The sequence below is a fragment of the Crotalus tigris genome, unplaced genomic scaffold (assembly GCF_016545835.1).
Source record: "Crotalus tigris isolate CLP2741 ecotype Arizona unplaced genomic scaffold, ASM1654583v1 scf7180000021447.437961, whole genome shotgun sequence".
Lineage (NCBI taxonomy): Eukaryota > Metazoa > Chordata > Lepidosauria > Squamata > Viperidae > Crotalus > Crotalus tigris.
Genome location: NW_024098515.1, coordinates 223,248 through 237,223, shown reverse-complemented (window position 1 = coordinate 237,223; position 13,976 = coordinate 223,248). Strand labels below are relative to the sequence as shown.

General features: G+C 51.4%; 1 protein-coding gene across 5 annotated transcripts in view; it reads right to left on the bottom strand.

Annotated features, from left to right (window-relative positions):
• The window catches only part of KIAA0513 (KIAA0513 ortholog), a 31,421-nt gene extending 17,445 nt beyond the window's left edge, over positions 1 to 13,976 (bottom strand). For 2 of the 5 annotated variants that reach the window (XM_039318607.1, XM_039318611.1), the window contains exons 1-2: positions 11,294 to 11,412; positions 10,626 to 10,738 (exon numbers count right to left, since the gene is read on the bottom strand). The gene's annotated coding sequence lies outside the window, so the exon portion shown is untranslated. Of the gene's footprint in view, positions 1 to 2,271; positions 2,524 to 10,625; positions 10,739 to 11,293; positions 11,413 to 13,793 lie in introns of those variants that run through there. The other 3 variants (XM_039318608.1, XM_039318610.1, XM_039318609.1) reach the window with 3 other exon arrangements.

Below are 13,976 nucleotides of genomic sequence, written 5' to 3'. Positions count from 1 at the left end.
CCACCCGACAAAGAACAGCAAAGCGTCACGCCATTCAAGCAGTGCCAACTGACTGGCACAGGCAAAGAGGGAGGCAACCAGCAACGTTGTCCACAGCCAGCTGGCTGAGTCCTGACAGGCTGATGTTTGCAAGGGAAGGTTTCCCAAGAGAACTGGGGTGACCAAACCAAAAAAAAAAAAAATCAAGATAGGTGCTAGAACAGTGCCTGTCAAAAACCTATTTTTATGTGCCAACAATGGGGAAAGGGGGGGGCTAAATGAATAGAGTCACTTGATCAGTTCCCTTTCCATTCGGGGTCCCCAGGCCCCCTGACAAAACCACATTTTAAGGGCCTTTGGGAAAAGCAAGAGTGGGGGTCAACCATACAAGGCAACTGGAATTTTTTTCTTTTTCCTTGAAGATGTTTCGCTTCTCATCCAAGAAGCTTCTTCACTTCTGATTGAATGGTGGGGAATGGAAGGATCTGTATTCCTTGCAGTCATCTGGTCGTTAGTACTCCCTCTGAGAGTCATTGAGGCCCCTTGTGGGTTTAATCTGTGCCCTCAGGGTCACCTGAATAGTGCAACTGGGTGCAGAACCTTCTTGGAAGGGCTGAGAATGTTGTAAACAGGAGAAAGGGGTCCATTTCTACTCATGGATTTGCCACTGATCTCCCCCCCCTGTTCTCTCACTGGCACCAGCACCAGCACCCACATCCAGCCTCCAGTTCTGCTTGCTGCTTTGGGGAGCTGAAAGAGCTCACTTCTCAAGCTGAAAGCCTATATTATTTTCCCAGCTGGACTCTGCCCTCTCCCCCGTTGTGCAGCCCCTCGATTCCTCCTTCTTCACTCTTGGCCCCCGCCATAATTATCCCCTTTCAAGGAAGGGAAGGGTGATGCAGCACCAGCTGCTTGTGCCGAATTGACCTGCTCTTTGCTCCTGACAGGAAGGAGGATGAGCCAGCCCAGAACGCCCCCCCCCCTGCAAAGCTGCACAGAGGAATTTAACAGCTTTGGCAGGCAGGAGAAAAGAAGCATCTCAGGACTGCAGCTCTCCTAAGAGGTCCTCTTTGCAAATGCCCTCCCCTCCATTCTGTGGCTGGTGGATTGGGATGTCTGGAAAGGGCATTCAGTTCAAACCGGGGATCGATCCCGCAATTCTAGAGTTTAGGTTCTAGGAAAGTGGGGAGTCAGGAACGCAGCCAAAGTCAGCCTTCCCCTCCCCTTGCCCCAAAGGAGCAACGGAACGAGGATTGGCAAGAAATTAAGGATAATAAATAGGGAAGGGAAGGGGAGGGAAGAGGAGGGGAGGGGAGGGAAGAGGAGGAAGGGAAGGAAGGAAGGAAGGAAGGAAGGAAGGAAGGAAGGAAGGAAGGAAGGAAGGAAGGAAGGAAGGAAGGATAAAATTAAAAAGAAACAGATATGCCTTCGGTCCAAAGTTTACAAAAATCCTACATCTTCATGGAGGCACCCTCACCTTTTATCTCTTGAAGCCCCAACCCACCTCCAGGAAATGTCCCGCTTTATTTCTTCAGTTGGTAAAGCTGGATTTCAAACCCACAAATATCCAACAGACAGACCGTGGCAAGAACAGTAAAGAAAAGCTACGCCAGTTCTGTTTAATCCGCGGTCCATAATTACAGCAACCTCCCCCCCACCTCAGCCTTCAGATCCCTGGCAGAGAGCAAAGGCTCAACCCCTCCACCAAAACCACCCAGTTTCCCCCTGCCCCCCCCCCAGGCTGTTCTATCAGGTCGAGGGAGACAAACCTACCTGCTCCTGGGCTGGCCTTCCAATCCAGGAGAAAAGTCCTTCTGGCCCAGAGAAGGGGGCGGATTGCTACACAACCTGCTGAGCGATTCAGCACTCATTTCCATCTGCTGCTCGCCGTGTGGTGCGCATTGCCAGCCTCCCGTACCTCGTTCCAAGGGAGACCCAGAGATGCACCAACCCGCAGCCCCAACCCACCATCCCAACCTCTGGACAGCCCGAGAGCCAGTCAGCCCTGCCAGGGAAACTCCCAAGACGGAGTAAACATGAAGACGGGGTCAGTTCGCACAATGGATTTTTCTCGAGGGATCTCAAGACCTAGGATGGTGGTCCTGAGGACAGACTTATTGACCTCAAAGAAAGCACCTCAATCCTGAGAAGGGCTAAGAAGCCGCCAAGGGGCTCTCCCCAGATGATCAAGTGGGAGATCCCTCCACCTGAGATCCAGGTAGGGTCAGCTGCCCCAACCTCCACACCGCTGGTGGCTGACCTCAGGGCGAAGCATGCAGGAGCTGGACTTACCCACGAGCCACAGTGGGGAGATCCGGAGCCGGCCAGCTTGAGCACCTCTGGATAGAAAGCAGGCAGGGAATCAGCACAGCTGGAGAGAGAGAAAAGTCTCTCCCAGGGCTCAACTTCACACCAGAGAAACCGAAGTGCAGATGATCCAAAAACAAACACGTCCCTCCTCTCCCAGTTAACCTGCTGAAACCACGTCAGAGAAGGGGGGGGGAAATCTCCCTGTGACTCACACTCAGTGACATTTGAGAGAGAGGGGGGAAGGAGGGAAGGAGAGAGAGAGAGAGAGAAGGAGGGAGGGAAGGAGGGAGGGAGAGAGAGAGAGAAAGAGAGAGAAGGAGGGAGGGAGGGAAGGAGGGAAGGAGGGAGGGAGAGAGAGACAGAGACACAGAGAGAGAGGGAGAGAGAGAGGAGGGAGGGAAGGAGGGAGGGAGAGAGAGACAGACACAGAGAGAGAGGGAAAGAGGGAGAGAGGGAGAGAGGGGGGAAGGAAGGAGGGAGAGAGAGAGAGAAAAAGGGAGGGAAGGAGGGAGGGAGAGAGAGAGAGAGACAGAGACACAGAGAGAGAGGGAGAGAGGGAGAGAGAGAGGAGGGAGGGAGAGACAGAGACACAGAGAGGGAAAGAGGGAGAGAGAGAGAGAGAGGAAGAGAGAGAGGGGGAGAGAGGGGGGGAAGGAGGGAGAGAGAGAGAGAGAGAAAGGGAGGGAAGGAGGGAAGGAGGGAGGGAGAGAGAGAGACCCACAGAGAGAGAGAGAGAGGGAGGGAGGGAGGGAGGGAGGGAGGGAGGGAGGGAGGGAGGGAGGGAGAACCAGCTGAGCCAAGGCAGAAGGAAATCTTATCAGGACTTAGCAGAGGGGTTCCTTCTTCCGTATGAAATGCTAAATGTGGTAGAAGTTGAAGGCATCCACAAGCTCTACTCAACGGTTGACCTCAGATGAACCCCAGCGGAAAGACCCGCAGCAAGATTAACCAGCCCCAGACGAAACAAAAGGGTTTAACCTCAGCCTCAAAACTGTAAGCCCAGAGGTAGCTGCCAGCACTCGCAAAGCAGGCTCTGCAATGGATGCTCCCCTGGAAAATCCCACGCAACACGCCGAATGAGCATCTACCTTGGCTTGTTGTGATCCTGGCTGCAGACGCCTCTCTATCCCAGGCAGGGGAAGAGTCTGCACTCCCAAGCAACCGTCTTCCCCTGCCAATCTGATGTCCTCTGCAGGTCCAGAGCAGCTATGAAGCTTAAAGTGGAGCAGGAGCCCTCGTGAGATATGACTGGACACACACACACACACACACACACACAGAGTGCAGAGAAGAGCGACAAAGATGTTTAGAAGACTGGAGACTAAAGTGTATGATGAATAGCTGTGGGAACTGGAAGTGTACAGTCTAACGAAGAGAAGAAGTACAGATGACACGATAGAAGTCTTCCAGTATTTGAGGGGTTATCAAAGAGGGGGCCACTTCTTCTCCAAAGCACCTGAGGGCAGGACAAGAAGCAACAGGTAGAAACTAATCAAGGAGAGAAGCAACCTGGAACTAAGGAGAAACTTCCTGACAGTGAGAACAATTAACCAGTGGAACAACCTGCCTCCAGGAGCAGTGAATGCTCCAACACTGGAGGTTTTTAAGAAGAGATTGGACAACCGTTTGTCTGAAATGGTATAGGGCTGCCTGCCTGAGGGGGTTGGACTAGAAGACCTCCAAGGTCATTTCCAACTCTTTTATTCTGTAATCTTACTCCCAACAAAGCCCAAATATGCTCAACGCCCCCCCCCGTCCCTAAGTGCATTCCTCAAAGCACAGAACATCTTGCCTTTGCCTGGAAACAAAATGCTTGCCTCTTGATCAGATACTCAGATTGCCACGGAAAGTCACAATTTAAAATAGGCGCGGGGGATGGAGGCAGGCCGAGGGCAGCTGGCAGCCCTTTGAATTCCATTTTGCTTTAGGCAGAACTGGCAGATTCAATTTAGGCAAAGCCGCAGCCTCCTCGTTCCCACTTTAGCACTTGAAAATGAGCAACGTTTTGTTCCTTGTGTCTGGGCAAGCGGAGCCAGGTGGACAGGCCACGCGTGGTCTCCAGCACAGCTTGAAACGGCCACCCCCGCAGGAGGCTGACTGCGCCGACGGCTGCCACCCCTTCGCCGTGCAAGAACCCTCCAGCACTAGGGGGGGGGGTCCTGTCGAGCCCTTAACCCAAGCATATTCTAGGAACAGACGAGACGCTTTCAGTTCTGTTGTGCATTTTAGTAGCTGCAGGCTGTACATTTCTCCCCTTCAAAGGGCGTCATCTCGATTCCTGAAGACAGAAACTCCTGATAAAGACAAACCTATAAGGCCGGCTAACCATGGCCTCGCTCCTTTTCTTGGGGAGACCTTTGACATTCCCCAACCCCTTGATACCTGATTCCTGGATGATTGGCAGAAATTTGGGGTAAACTGCAAGCTAGCAAGTGTCCTTGGAGTAAGGATGCTATCTCCGCTGCTCGTTTCTCCAATTAGGAAGCAAATCTGCCTCAGTCGCACCCCTGTACAGCGGGTGATGATGTTTTGCTGTCTGTTCTCTGCATTCATCATTTTTGGGCTTCCTTTGGGAAATCAACCAAACAGCAGCAGTGGGAGGAAGAAAGCAAAGGAAACGACTCTTTCTGTTGCTCCACCAGCTTTCTAAGCCCGTAAAGATAATTACTTACAATGAGGCAGGAAATGAACAGCCAGCCAGTCGGGCTCTGACTTCAGCCGAGCTTGATGAAAGCTAAGCCAGCCCGTATTCATCCTGTCTTGGGCAGGTCAGAATTTTGATTCCAGCTTTTTTCTTCTTTCAGAATGGAGGGCCCTAGGCCAAGGGTGGGCAACTATACAGCCCCTTTCTGACTCGTGGACTTCAGCTCCCAGAATTCTGCTTGCAATGCCCAGAGTTGAAAGTTAAATGATCTGCCATTTCCAGGAACTTCAGTCTAGACCTCAACCTCAATCTAGATGGCCAAGTCTGTTGGGACTTGTAGTTGACCTCAATCTTCTCCAGAACTTAGAGCTGCCTGAATGAAGGACTTTCTGCAAGCAGAGGGCATCCAGAAATGCGTGGCTGGCTCAGGAATTCTGGGAGTTGATGTCCACAGGTCGTAAAGGAGCCATAGTTGCCCATCCCTGGCCTAGGATCATGTGGGAAGGCAGATCCTACCCGAAGCTCAGGAGACTGGCAGAACCAATGACCCAAAGGCTGGTGGGTTCTTCTTTGCTGGAGGCAGTCAAGGGAGATGCCAAACTGGTCCTCTGCTTGCAGAAAGTCCCTCATTCACTTCCAGGCAGTTCTAAGTTCTGGAGAAGCTTGAAGCCAACTACAAGTCCCAACATCCTTGGCCATCTAGATTGAGGTTCCTGGAAATTGCAGTTCATTTAACTTTCAGCTCTGGGCACTGCATTTTAAACAATTCAGAGCAAGTGCAGAAAATAGCAATGAAGACGTGGGAATTAGAGATCAAAGTCTGCAAAGCCAGACTGAAGGAAGCAACTATACTGAGCCTTGAGAAAAGATGACCAGTGGGAGAGAAGAGCTTCCACTGGGATGTTAGAAAACCTCACTTCCTAACATACAACATACAAGAGTCAGAGAAGGAGCTATCGTTGATGCAAACCTGTCATTTTACTCCTAAAATATATTATTACAGTTCTACAAATTGACACCTGTTTAATATTCTCTCTTCTGGCACTTTAAAGATTAACTTTTTATTAGCTGATGATGCAGCATTTGGTCAAGCTACAGGGTGCCACTTTCGGAGTGAAAGCCATTGGGCTACAGGTGAGTCCATCAAGGTTCCTTCTCAGCGGAATCCCTGGTGACACTTGTCATGCAAGACAGTCCTGGATTCCTGTGGTGCCTGAGCTCCTCGGACAGGTGTGAGCTGCAAAGCGCATAGTTTCTCCAGAAAGGCGAGGCTCGCACAAGGATAGGCTGTCAAGCATTAAATACTTTTTCGCCAGCTCAGCAAAGGCTTTTGCAATCTCCATTCAGGCATGACCACCTGGCCAGCTATGAAAAGTTGACAATAGAATTGTTCCCACTTTGCATCTCTGGGATGAGGAAATACAGCAGGTGAGACTAATGTGGTTTTGCTGAGCTGCCCTAAAGTTGAGTTTTGGCATTGGCCAAGTTTTCCCAAGAACTTGACTGCTCAAAAAAAAAAAGGTTATAAAATTGGGCATGATCCCGTGGTGATTTGCTTAACGACCAGCATGGCTGGCTCGACATACGACCGTGATTCCAGGCTCAATTACAGTCTTAAGTTGAGGACTATCCTTACTACCCATCAAAGAGGTTTGACAAGATGCCTCCTTGCTCAGTGCTGGGCCAGGAACATTTTGACCTGGCTAAGCTTGCTAACACACCTTTGCAACTGCACAACACTGGCTGGAGTTTGCTGCCCTTCCAATTCATGGCCCAATGTTTTTTTTCTAGGAAACCCCCCCCCTTTCCTCTTTCTCTGCACGAGGATGCAGAAGACAGCAGCTTTCCAAAGAGCTTAATTCTGTAGCTGCCAGTGGAGGAATCTCTGCTTTAAAGAGCTTTGCTTTGACCTCTTTGCCACAGAAAGCCACGGCCGAGAGGTTTCAGTGCTCCGCCATTTCAGAAAAGGACGGGCAAAGATGTTGTGTGTGTGTGTGGGGGGGGTTGACTAGCATCCCTGCCACTGGTGGAAATGTTGGCCTGGTAACTGAATTACCCAATGGTTACACAACACACAATTGCAGCCCACCACTTTGTTTTTTTCTTTTTTGCTGGGGAAGAGCGCCTGGCTCATGCTTGGAGAAAACAGGGCTGAGGGGGGCAGCACACGGGGCGGGCGCTCAAGGGCAGAGTTAAAAGGTGGAACAAGCCACAGCACCGAATGCAGCAGGACAGACTCCTGGGTTCCCATTGGGTGTGTTGTCCCCTTTCTGCTCTCTTGAAAGGGCCGCTTTGTTCTGTGCAGGAAAAGCATTTCACGGGGAAAAGCTAAGAAAAGCAGGAGGTGTGATACGGCTGCTTTAATTAAGAAGTGCCGCTGACATCACCGGCGGTGTCTTGTTGGGGATGACGCAAGTCCCGTATTGGCACCCAGCATCAGGCCATCCGCGTTGCAAATGCTGCTTTGAATTTCTGGGTTTTGAGATTCGGAAAAGCAAATTCTAGCAAATTCAAAGAGATCTGGCAGTTGTGTAACTTATTTTTAAAATAGCGCAACCTTGCTTCTGGTGGCCTACATCACAGCTTCATGCTCTGGGCTGTTCAGGGCCTTCTGGTTTATATCAGGCTCTGCTAATCCATGACACGATGTTCTTTGTCTATTGCTGATTGGAGGACTTCCTGAAATTAGAGATATTATCTAGTTGTGTTCATGGCTCAAGCATTAAAAGGCAGCTCCGTTTTGCTTCGAAAGGGATTCAGTTCTCCTCACGTGTGTCTGTTCCCTGCATTTAATCATCCCAGGGCACAGGCCAACTCAAATAAACTGCCATTCTTCCTCCTCAGCTTTGAAAATTAACTCATTATGTTCATTAATAAGGATGAGTTCATTTTATTCAGTTTTCAATTTATACAGGAAGTCCTCAACTTACGACTGTTCATTTAGTGACCGTTCAAAGTTACAACGGCACTGAAAAATGATTTAAGGCCATTTTTCACACTTATGACTTGTGCAGCCTCCCCCTGGTTGTGTGATCAAAATTCGGACACTGGGCAACTGATTCATACTTATGACGGTTGCGGTGTCCCGGGGTTACATGACCCCCTTCTGCGGCCTTTTGACAAGCAAAGTCCATGGGGAAGCCGGATTGACTGAACAGTCGTGTTCCTAACTTATGAATCACAGTGATTCATTTAACAACCATGGGGAGAAAGGTCGTAAAATGGGGCAAAACTCACTTAACTGTCTCACTTAACAGAAATGTTGGGCTCAATTGTGGTCGTAAGTTGAGGACCACCTGTACTAACCTGCTCGTGCGAAGACGGTGGAGCGCAAGAATATCCACAAGCTGGACTGATGGCCCTGCCCCTCCTGAGATCACTTAGAACAGTGGTTCTCAGCCTGTGGGTCGGGACCCCATTTGGGGTCGAACGACCATTTCACGGGGGTCGCCAAACAACGCAGTCCGCCATTTTTTCCCCCTTTTCCTTAGCTGTGCTACTCCCTTTTATTCTATTGGCTTTTGAAAGCCAATCGAAGAGACTCTCTTGAATAGAGTCTAATTCTATTGGCTTTCAAAAGCCAATAGGAATTGTCCAGGCTGTCTCTGCCCTGCTGAGCCCGCCCAAAGTCCCATTCTGCAAACGGTGCTGCACCAGTTGAGTAGTCCTCGACTTACGACCGGTTGAGTAGTCCTCGACTTACGACCGGTTGGGGGGTCGCGGCATTAAAAAGGTTGAGAACCACTGATTTAGAAATGGTTTCATTTTGGACAGATGTGAAATTCTTGAAAAATATCAGCATTTCCGTCTTGGGGAAAGGCCAGGACCTGTCTTGCTTAACGTCTCAACCCACAACCCTCAGCTACGCACGAAAGCTCATCCGAGCAAATCACACTTTTTACCCTCTGCTTTTTCTCAGCTGTGCTCAACCTGCAGATGGGACTTAGTGCAACGCACAAAAACCCCACCAATTCAGATCCGGAATACACCCGTTTGCTGTATATTCATCTCCTGGAAGCCAAATGTAAAGCAAGAATCCAGCTTGTTGACTTTGCTTCTAAAAATGCCGCAATGTGTATTTTACAACTTCCCTCTTCTACAAATAGGAGGCAGAGGTTAATGAAAAGTCATTTCTCATGGTGAAACGAGCAGAGGAAAAAAGCAATTGTCTCATTTGGTCTCAGTGAAACTGGCTCCACTTCATTACTGGGGGGAAACAAGCATGCAAGGTTTTGCCCTTAAACCATGGCCAAGTAGGGAGGTCACCTTTCTGAAAACCAGTGTGATCTCTTTGCAAGGCCTCAACCACAGGTTCAAGTGCTCGTTGGCTGCAGATCTGGCACAGGTATGATCTGAGTCACCTGTGGAACTCCCAGCCACATGCAATTGTGAAAGTTTTCGCAAGTTAAAGTCAAAAGACCCAGGTTACAGGTTAGATTCCATCAACCCCAAAAGAATGGCCTTAAATATGGGGGGGGGTTGACCTTTGCAGATCTTCTCTCAAAATAGGGCTGAAAATGAGACAAAACTGTAAAGATTCACAGATAAAAGGAAATGGTGCACAAAACGGCACCACTGACTAATGCATCGAAGAGCTATCACAGATGTTAAAAGCAGGTCTACAGAAAGAAGGAAGAAAAGCTAGGGCAGGGATAGGCAACCGTGGCTCTTTTATGATTTGTGGACTTCAACTCCCAGAATTCCCCAGCCAGCCATGCTGGCTCAGGAATTCTGGGAGTTGAAGTCCACGAGTCATAAAAGAGCCAAGGTTGCCTACCCCTGGCCTAGGCCCTAGGATAGCAAAGCTGTCTGAGGAATTCTGGGAGCCGAAGTCCCCAAGTCTTAAGGTTGTCAAGGTTGCAGACCCCTGGCCTAGAGAAAAGCCTCCAGATGTGCCAACCGGCCCTGCAGAATAGGACCTCTACCAAAGCAGGTCCAGAAAGAAATTCCAAGCAGCTGTTCGTCACCTCCCCACCATCCACAAATCCCCTTCCTTGACAGCCAGGAGCCAGCTCAGCTAGCTGGTCTTGCCAACAAAAACTCCTTCCAAGCTTTAAAAGTTTGCATGCCGATGTATAAACCTTCCACTTGCTTAGTAAATCTCCTGGCAGTCCCCCCTCCTAAGGCTTCAGAGGCTGCCGAGCTTTTCAAGGCTGGCTAAGCGCTGCCACCTAGCTGGGTGCCCAGAAAAATGAATACATTGAAAAAACTCTGCCTTCACCTGCCATTCTTGCCAGGAATTAGAAGAACCAAAGAAGCTTCTTGGATGAGAAATGAAACCTTTTCAAGGAAAAAAAACAACCAAGAAAGTCCAGCTGCCTTTTGAAAAAGCACATTTTGGGAAAAAGCACCTGACCTGGATGACCAGGAAGCACCATAGACATTCACCAGAAATTAAACAATATTTTATTGCACTGTTTTGCACCAGTCCAGATTGCTTGTTAGAATTATCAGTGGGGTAATGGAGAGCTGAGCCAGCCAATCACCCGATGAGCAGGGGGCTGGACTAGAAGACCTCCAAGGTCCCTTCCAGCTCTATTCTATTCAATTCAGATACTAGATCTGTGAACCCTGTCTCTGAATCAAGGCTGTCCAGTAAATGCCATCCGCCCTGCTTTTCTATAAGTTGCAAAAGACAAACGTCGCCACACCCCCCACCCCCAGGAAATGCCTCCCTCCCCTCCGATCTCACCTGGGTCACCTTATCCAGGCCGAGCCACCAAACCACGGTTTGTTGCAAAGGACTCGCGAACTTTCCTATTCTTCAGCAGGAAACTGACTCCGATCAGTTGGCAGGTTTGATGCCTTTTTTAAGACAGCAAAAAAAAAAAAGGGGGGGGGAGAAGGGAACCCATTACAGCTCTGACCGGATCTTGGCCGGGAGTCGCAGCGTTAAACGGAAAGAGCGGGAGGAGGGAAGAGGAAAGCTCCAGCCCCGCTCCTCATTCCACCGGCAGCCAAGGCAAACAGCCCTGCAGATAAAGGCGCTTGCGGGAGCCGGAGGGAAAGGTGACCGCGGGGCAGGCGTCATTCCGGGGCACCTGCACCGCATGCACGCCAGCTGCGCTCGGACCGTGCAAGGCACGGCAGCCGGGGACAGAGCTCGCTCGGGTCTCTGTAGCGCTCAGCCCATGCCCAGGAGCCCGAGAAGCGAGGACCGAGGCTGAGCCGCTGGAAAAGAGCCGCACGGGGGACACGGAAGGGCAGCGAAGCCGAGGCAGGAGGGGGCTCTCTGCACGGATCCTCCCGGCCCGCCCTGCTCCCCACTTCGCCTCCCCGCCCGGGCCGGGCCAGGCAAGGCGCTCTGCACGTGCCCAGGGGCGCCCTGCCCGCCGCGCTCCGGCCCCACGCCGCTCCTACCTCGGCCGCCGCCGCCTCCTCCAGCTGCTGCCAGCGGGGCCAACAGGGCGCAGAGGCGGAGCCGGGCGGGGGGGAAGCTCCGCAGCTGCCACGTGGGGCGGCCGGAGGAGGAGGAGCCGGAGGAAGCCCGGGCCAGCCGGACGCGCAGCGGCGGCCAACATCTGGGGGGGGGGGGAAAACCCTGCTGCAGACGAGCCCCTCGCCCTCCGCAGCATCCGCCAGTCGGGAGAAAAGCGGGCTCAGCTCTGGCACCGCCTGGCCAGCCTCTCCTCGGCCCGGCCGTGTGAACGCGGCTGCTGGGAGCGCCGGTGTCGCTGCGGGGGCGGGGAGGCGCGTGGCTCGGGAATGCCCTTCCGAGGCTGAGAACCTGGGACGTCACCGAGGGATGGGACGATGGGGAAATGCGGGCCGGAGGTTGACAGGCTGTTGGAACTGCAAAGGGATTTTTTTATATATATATATATATAAAAGTGCTACGTGACTCCAGAAAAACAAAATATTTAGAATGCGTAAAGGTACACTTTAAATCTATGCTGGAAACGTGGAAAGCTGGGACGGCCCTTTTATCCTGCCTGACGGTCTTGCAAAACAGGCAGAACATTTGGGGGTTCAAGCAAACACAGGGATACGAAGAATTCTGGGAGTTGAAGTCCAGACCTCTTAAAGTTGCCAAGGTTGAGAAACATGGATTTAATGTATAAAGCAGTAATGCAGTGTTTCCCAAACTTGACAATTTTAAGGCATGTGGACTTCAACTCCCAGAATTCCACAGCCAGCGTTGAAGTTGAAGTCCTCATGCCTTAAAATTGTCAAGTTTGGGAAACACTGCAGTAATGTAAGTCAGAGAAGGCAAGTTGCAAATGCACAAAATGTTTTATTGTTGTCGTTGTTATCCTGATCTGAAACTGGAAAAGCGACTTGTAAAACCGGAGCGCTCTGCTCCAGGGCAGCAGTTGCCAGAGAGGAAAACCACTGGGGGGCTCCTGTGAAATGTGGGCCAGCGGCCACAACATTTCAGAAATGCACGTGGTGGTGGGAAGGGAAGGGAGATAAAAGAAGGGAAGGGATGATCAACATTCCTGTTTACCTCCTGCCAAGCAGGCAGGCCATTCCACACCGCATCCACATCCATAAGGTCGAACTGCATTTTACAAGGGGCACAGATGCCCCCCTGATTTGGGGAATCCCAGCAGGCCAACAATTGCAGTGGCAGGAAATTCAGCCACCAGCAGAGGAATGCTCTCTGATTGGAGGAGAACGTCATGCCCAGCGAAGAGAAAACCGCCCGCCACGCTTAATGCCTGCACTTAGAGGGGGAGACCCACACAGTACGCCACCCATCAAAGCCCAAATGCAGCCTAAATGCAAACAGCCTCATTCATTCGTTCGTTCTCCCTCTCCCTTACGGGTATATAATGAACCTTCTCCTGAAATTTTAAAAAATATATATTTCATAAACTAATCCAGAAAGGGAACCCAAGTCAGGCCTGTGAAGGCAGGAGCAGCCTTCGCTCTCCATGGCAAAGCTTCTGCGTGGAATTGAGAAGCAGAGCAGGGAAGGCACAGCCCCCACCCCAGTGAAGAAAGACAAAAGAGCTGCTTGGGGGAGCGGAGCAGAGCTGCTTTTATCCATGCATCCATGCACAGCGCCCGCCCGCATTGCAGGCCCTTCCAAGAGACTAGCATTCTGGGGCAATTTCCCAGTGGGAGTTTTTGGAGCTGGCTTTAAATACCCGAGAACAAAAAAAGTTGGCCGGAGCTTTGCTTAAGCGACTTAACTTGGCTCCGAAACGGGGCTGGGGAAGACCCCTTTTGGCCTGCAAATGCCAGCCCAGGATTTGACAGAATGGGGGCAGCTTGAATTACCACCGCTGGCCACCAGCCATAGAGGAGCATCGGTCGTCATGCTCCACGTTCTGCTGGCCCCGCTGGGGGTCCCTGGTGCCAAAAGAGCCAACTGGGGATTTGCCAGCCCTCCTGCCCCCTCGCCCTTTCTGGGACGGAAGGAGGGGGAAAACCCTCCCCAGCCCATAGTGGGAATTCTGTGGCTTCTGCTGGAACGGAGAAAAAGAATCACCCGCTGGCGGTTATTGCGGACTCTGGAGGTGTTTGCCACATTTTCCTGCCCGACCAGTTTGTGGAAAGAAACAGAACCGGAGAAACACCGTGAGAAAAGCAGAGTTCCAGTTGGGGCCCCACTGCAGGAACTGGCTCCCCCCTCCCCCCTCTGCCATGCCGGAGAGGGAAGACCTAAGCACCACCGGTGTCCCTTCCGCCCATTTTAGCCGGCTTTCCAAACAGTAACTTCTAGGGCAGAAAATCTGTGGCCCTTCCAATGGTTTAGGCTTTGGCCCCCAACATCCTGGACAAAGAGGCTCCTACTCAAGAGCTGACTAACGGACCCTCGCCCTTCCCCAACCTAGATGGGTCCTCGGGGGTCCTCCTATATCCGAGAAGCTGCCAATTTCTTCTGTATTCAGGTAAAGGCGCCAAACCTCACCTTGTTCTCAAATTTCAGCTCTTTCCTTTTCCTCTCGGCTGCATCTCCAGTCCAGCTTCTGGCCCCTTTCCAGGGGCTCCTGGCTGCCTGAGCCTCCCACGGCCCCCCTCTCAGCCTTTGCTTGGGATTGTTCTGTTCTGCTTAGGGAAAGAGAGATTTATCTGCCAAGCAACTCTAGCTGTA